The sequence below is a fragment of the Myotis daubentonii genome, chromosome 18 (assembly GCF_963259705.1).
Source record: "Myotis daubentonii chromosome 18, mMyoDau2.1, whole genome shotgun sequence".
NCBI lineage: Eukaryota > Metazoa > Chordata > Mammalia > Chiroptera > Vespertilionidae > Myotis > Myotis daubentonii.
In genome coordinates this window covers 6,542,416-6,548,988 of record NC_081857.1, presented here as the reverse complement: position 1 = coordinate 6,548,988, position 6,573 = coordinate 6,542,416, and the positions used below count along the sequence as shown (strand labels likewise).

Here is a 6,573-nt window from a genome sequence, read left to right as displayed (position 1 = left end):
CCCCCTTTACTCTGGCTTTTAACCTACTTCCTCTGCTGAGATGACTTAGTTTAGGATTCTGACTACCCAGATGAGTGAATTGAGGACCAAGGGGGTCACATGACCTGCCAAGGATGCTGTGGCTCATGGGTGACTAAGAACTGGAATAGGTCAGGGACACTGTTTGGGTCATGAAAACTCCTCATAAAATTATTTGTAATCATGTTTTTGTATAAATAAAAATAGAAAGATTACTGGATTTAGAGCATGGATTCACCCCCAGACCCAATCTAGTGGTTTGTTGACCTTGGTAAGTCTTCCTCAGCCTCATTTTCTCTCTGTCTGACAAATGAGAGGCTGGGGTGGATGACTGCTCGCATCCCTTCTTGCTTAGGGAGTTTTGATTCCATGCTTGCACAACTTCTGAAAGAAAGCAAGATCTGGACTAGATAGACCCAGATGGAAAATTTGAATATCCAGAACTGAGAGGAAAAGGAGTTGGTCCAAGTCCCAGTGTTGCCGTGTGTGTGTGTGTGTGTGTGTGTGTGTGTGTGTGTGTGTGTGTGAAATGTAGGTTGATTTTTATTGCTCATTGCGTATATATAAAGCATGGTTGATTTTGCATAATTTATTCCTTTGACTACATATTGAAAATCAGATCAACTTCAAAGTCCCTTTAAAACCTAAAGATATTTTTTGAAGTCTGACATACTTGCATTAAAATGATAAGAGAACCCACAGCTTTGAGTGATATAAAGGAAACACTTCATAGAACTTTGGGGCATTTTAGTATCGACCAATACTAATTTTATGGGGAGTTAGATATCCATATTGATCATGAATTAATTACACACAGCAGTTCAATATTTTATTGTAAATTGACAGGTACAAGAAAGAAAAATAAAAGTCACATGGTTCGATGCAAATCAACCTAGTGGAATAAAGAAAGTCTTTTGATATTTCTTTGACTTTTGTGTCTAACATCTACAAATCATTCATCCGAATATTTTCATTGGTACATTTTTCTTTCTGAGTTCCTTTTGAAAGTGTGTCCTTCTATTTCTAGCCGCCATCTCAGTTTTCCAGGATGTCAAGTTGCTCTAAGTGTGAAGGCTTGAGGTCAGTACTTTAAAGTTTCCTACAACAAGGCAGATGCTCCATGGAAGACGTGAGTGGTTTTGAGACAGATGTGACCGTTTTTGTGGCACGTGGTACCTATGCCAGCCACAGACGGGTAAAGCTTCCCATCTGGACACACACAAATTCCATAGAGTCTTTGTGAGTTGCCAGCAGGACCCTGAGTCACCGTGGGGTGAACCAACTGGGGTAAGCACACAGACTCAGCATCAAGCACAAGGATTCCATCACTACCATGAAAAAGTATGTCCATTTGAGAAAAGGCCTTGATTTTCCCAGCATGAGCTTACAGATGAACACCCTTTCCAATCTCAGCTCCCGAAGTGGGTCTGCCCTTACAAGGGGTGTCTCCACTGAATGTCCAAAAAGAGCCCCTTCAGGCCCAGTTACTTGAAGTCTGTCTGTACCAACACAACTTCGCTGTCATCAAGAGTGGACAGTGGCTTGCCTTCCTTGGAATTGGTCGGAAAGTGTTGACTCAGGGCTTCTACCTTTTGGGGACCCACTTTTAATCTGCCTGTGACCTCTCATTGAGAGTTGTGAGTATTTAGGGTCACATTCTGAGTAGACTGTTAGAAGCAGGGATGAGTCCACTCTGGAGTGTATTCCTTTGGCATACAATAATAGGAATAAAAATTCTGACTCCTCTTCCAGGCAAAGCCCATCTTTTGTAACAAGCAAGTGACCCATGCCTGTTGGGGAAAATCACATCTCTTTAAGAACCCACATCATAGGAGCAAAATTCTCAAGGAGAACGAGGAGCAAAAGAAGAACAAATAGGCAGAGGCAGAGCTTTCTCCAGCCATAAATGAGAATTTTGTAGACTTACTGGTCCTCTGGCCTCTCTCTCTATGTGGTGCCTTCTGTGGTTGTAGTGCACAGTTCACATACCATCTGCTACATCTTGGGGTCTGGGCCACAAACAGCCACTGCATTTCCCTCCATTCCAGATGGATGGCCACTGTCTTTTCTCCAGAAAGCGTGGGCCTTGCCCTCTCCTCCTTCCTCAGCGACCACAGCAACACCTTCGCTCCTGGAATGGGGTGCAGTTTCCCCAAGCCACAGGCCACATCTCCACCAGGACTCCAGCTGCCATTTTTTGGTTCTACAATTCCAAGAAAACGAAATCTCTCCCTGAGCATTCATTTTCATATATAATTATTTCCATCAAGCAGCCCTACAATAAAGGAAACAAAACATGAAAAGTGCCTAATTCTTTAAGTGTTCCTGACTCTTACGAGGTGCTCCATACATATTAAGAAGCCTTATTATTCCAGAGGCAGGGCGGGGTATTGGTTGGGGAAGGGAGTTTGAAGCCTTTCTTCTGGCTTGAATTCAATCATTATCTCTACCACTTTCCTTTTGCATGACCTTGGACAAGGTACTTAACCCCCCGTTCTTCAATTTCCTCCTCTATAAAACAGGGACCACAAAAGAACAGGATTCAAACAATGTTCTTTGAGCGTCACATTAGTTTATACATGTAAAGCATAGAGAATAATAAATACTCGTCGTTATTATATCAGATTTGCTACATAAATTTCTTCAGTGGGAATGTCATTCTTCAAATATGCCTAGTCTTACATATTCCTTGCATTTTGTCACATGTGGGTCATTAGAACTGGCATATTCATCATTTATGAATAAATGAACAAATGAATGAATGAGTGAATGAATTCTTAAGAATCAAATGAGTGTCATAGAGATTAAGTACCCCTTGTTATAATCTTACCAGAAGTCATTCCCTTTTGCAGATCAGTTCAGCGCTCCAGACTTATCTTCCCTTTTACTTCAAACTCTTTTATTCCCTAGTCCTTCTGAGGTCTTTCCCCCTCAGTTCTTCTTTAGAACAGAGCTTCCTCCAAAATGTAGATTTCAGGTGAGCTGAGTTACTGATCTCCCTGAACTTCACCCTTTGATAAGATAAAGCCCAAGGAATTACAGCTCCTGGAGAGTTAACATTTGTCAACAAGCAGCCCTTCTGTTTAATCCAGGATGTTATACAAATATTATCACAGTTTTTCTTTTTCTATGATGTAAAAAGAAGTTAAGAGTATCATGTCAATGTGACACATTGAGGTGAATGCCAAATCTTTGCCTCATTTTTCCCCCCATGTTGACATCAGTTTAATCATTCTAGAAGGAGAGAAATAAGTATATACATTGTATTTATATTCTATATATTCTATATAAATACTTATTTCTGTATATCTAATATATATTAAGTATAATTTATAGTTATACTAGAGGCCTGATGCATGAAATTAGTGCAAGAGTAGGCCTTCCTTCCCCTGGCTGCTGGCACCAGTTCCATCTGGCACCCCAGACCTGGGCTTCCCTCCAGCTGCCCGTAGGCACCTGGGACTCGGGCTTCCCTAACAGCCCTGGCTTTGTCCAGAAGGTCATCCAGAAGGACATCCAATCTAATTAGCATATTATGCTTTTATTATTATAGATAAATACTTTATATAAGTATCCTATATAATAAAAGGGTAATATGCAAATAGACCAAATGGTAGAACAACTGAACAACCAATCAAAGCATAATATGCTAATGATATGCTAAGGATGCTTAACCGCTTGCTATGATGTGCACTGACTACCAGGGGGCAGATGCTCTGACCAATAGGTTAGCTTGCTGCTGGGGTCCGGCTGATCAGGACTGAGCCAGATGGGCCAGGCTGACCCTGGAGCCCTCCCTCGGTCCCTCCCTGGCCCAGTCGTGCACAGGTGGGGTCCCTCAGCCTGGCCTGTGCCCTCTCACAATCCTGCAGGCCACTCCCCTTGTGGGGGCTAGTGTGACTCTCTCCTGATCAGGACTGATTGGGCGTGAGCCCGTGGCAGGCACAGTGGGGCCGGGATAAGTGGGAGCAGCAGGTAGGAGCTGCAGGCAGTGTTGGACTGTGGGGTTTTGGCCTGATCCCTGCAAGCCACCCAGAGGGACACCACCCATGCAGGAATTCATGCACCAGGCCTCTAGTATTGTTATAAATGTTTATAACAGAATCACTGTGATTTCCCCTTTCCTCATATTATATAAGCTACTTTTTTTAAAAATATATTTTTATTGATTTTTTTACAGAGAGGAAGGGAGAGATATAGAGAGTCAGAAACATCGATGGGAGAGAAATACCAATCAGTCGCCTCCTGCACATTTTCCACTGGGGATGTGCCCGCAACCCAGGCACATGCCCCCGACCGGAATCGAACCTGGGACCCCCCAGTCCACAGGCCGACGCTCTATCCACTGAGCCAAACCGGTTTTGGCTATAAGCTACTTTTTTTTTTTTTAATAATTAAATCTTTATTGTTCAGATTATTACATTTGTTCCTCTTTTTTCCCTCCCACAACTCCCCTGCACCCAGTTCCCACCCCACCCTCCTCCCTCACTCCCCACCCACTGTCCTCATCCATAGGTGCACGATTTTTGTCCAGTCTATTCCCGCATCCCCCACACCCCTTTCCCCACCAAGAATAGTCAGTCCATTCCCTTTCTATGTCCCTGATTCTATTATAATCACCAGTTCATTCTGTTCATCAGATTATTCACTTGATTTTCAGATTCACTTGTTGATAGATGTGTATTTGTTGTTCAAAATTTGTATCTTTGCCGAAACTGGTTTGGCTCAGTGGATAGAGCGTCAGCCTGTGGACTGAAAGGTCCCAGGCTCGATTCCGGTCAAGGGCATGCACCCGGGCTGCGGGCACATCCCCAGTAGGAGATGTGCAGGAGGCAGCTGATCGATGCTTCTCTCTCATCGATGCTCCCAACTCTCTATCTCTCTCCCTTCCTCTCTGTAAAAAATCAATAAAATATATAAAAAAAAATAAAAATAAAAAGACTCGTTTAAAAAAAAAAATTTGTATCTTTACCTTTTCTTCTTCCTCTTCTTAAAGGATACCTTTCAGCATTTCATATAATACTGCTTTGGTGGTGATGAACTCCTTTAGCTTTTTCTTATCTGTGAAGTTCTTTATCTGACCTTCAATTCTGAATGATAGCTTTGCTGGATAAAGTAATCTTGGTTGTAGGTTCTTGGTATTCATCACTTTGAATATTTCTTGCCACTCCCTTCTGGCCTGCAAAGTTTCTGTTGAGAAATCAGCTGACAATCTTATGGGTACTCCCTTGTAGGTAACTAACTGTTTTTCTCTTGCTGCTTTTAAGAGTCTCTCTTTGTCTTTTCCTCTTGGCATTTTAATGATGATGTGTCTTGGTGTGGTCCTCTTTGGATTCCTTTTGTTTGGGGTTCTCTGCGCTTCCTGGACTTGTAAGTCTATTTCTTTCACCAGGTGGGGGAAGTTTTCTGTCATTATTTCTTCAAATAGGTTTTCAATATCTTGCTCTCTCTCTTCTTCTGGCACCCCTATAATTCTGATGTTGGTACACTTGAAGCTGTCCCAGAGGCTCCTTACTCTATCTTTGTATTTTTGGATTCTTTTTTCATTTTGCTTTTCTGGTTGATTGTTTTTTGCTTCTTCGTATTTCAAATCGTTGACTTGATTCTGGCAATCCTCTGGTCTGCTGTTGGGAGTCTGTATAATATTCTTTATTTCAGTCAGTGTATGCTTAATTTCTAGTTGGTTCTTTATCACAACATCAAGGGTCTCATTAGATTTCTTGAGGGTCTCATTAAGTTTATCAGCAGTTTCTAGAAAATTCTTGAAAAACCTTAAAAGTGTGGTTTTGAACTATATATCCAGTAGTTTGCTTTCCTCCATTTCTGTCATTCGTGTCCTTTTTCTTGGTCTCCACATTTTTTATGTTTCCTTGTGTTGATACAGTGTTTTTCTGTGCTAAGTATCCTCTAGGGCCCAGTGGTTCAGCCTCCCCAATTACCTGAGGAGGACACTCTTGGTGCACCCTCTTGTGGTCTTTGTGCACAGTCTTGTTGTAGTTAAGCCTTGATCCTTGTAGGTATCACTGGGAGTAATTGGCCTCCAGGCCAATTGGCTGTGAGAATCAGCTGTGTCTGCAGTGGGAGAACTTCTGTGCTGGAGACACCCCTGTGGGGCAAGACTTGCTTCAATGGGGCTTTGGGGCTCACTGAGTCTGCCCCCTGAGTGTGTCCTTTATGTTTCCACGGAGCTGCAAACTGGATGGTCCCACTCTGACCTTTGGGCTTCCTGGCTCCTGGATCTCTAAGGAGGTGCTTAATCTAGCCTTTGCCTGAGGCTACCCAGCAAAATCCTCCCTGCAGGGCTTGGGTGGGGTGGGACCCACGGGATACAAAGGGCAGGGCTAGCAGTTATGGCTGCTCTCAGTCTTGCCCTCAGAGGCTTTGCTTCTCAATGTCCCGGTAATTGCTGCAAGCCCCTCGGAGAGAAAGCTGCCCTCGAGTTCCAACCACTGCCAGACAGTCCCTCTTCTCCCGTATGAGTCTGGGTCCCTAGAGACTTGCCCAGAATTGGAGCTCAGAGCCTGAGACTCCCTCCTGATTGAAAACGACAACCGC

The 6,573-nt window shown here is 43.3% G+C and overlaps 1 pseudogene; it reads right to left on the bottom strand.

Annotated features, from left to right (window-relative positions):
• Positions 1-1,117: 1,117 nt before the first annotated feature.
• LOC132221074 (gamma-sarcoglycan-like) lies at positions 1,118-2,010 on the bottom strand (annotated as a pseudogene).
• Between the last annotated feature and the right edge of the window lie 4,563 nt (positions 2,011-6,573).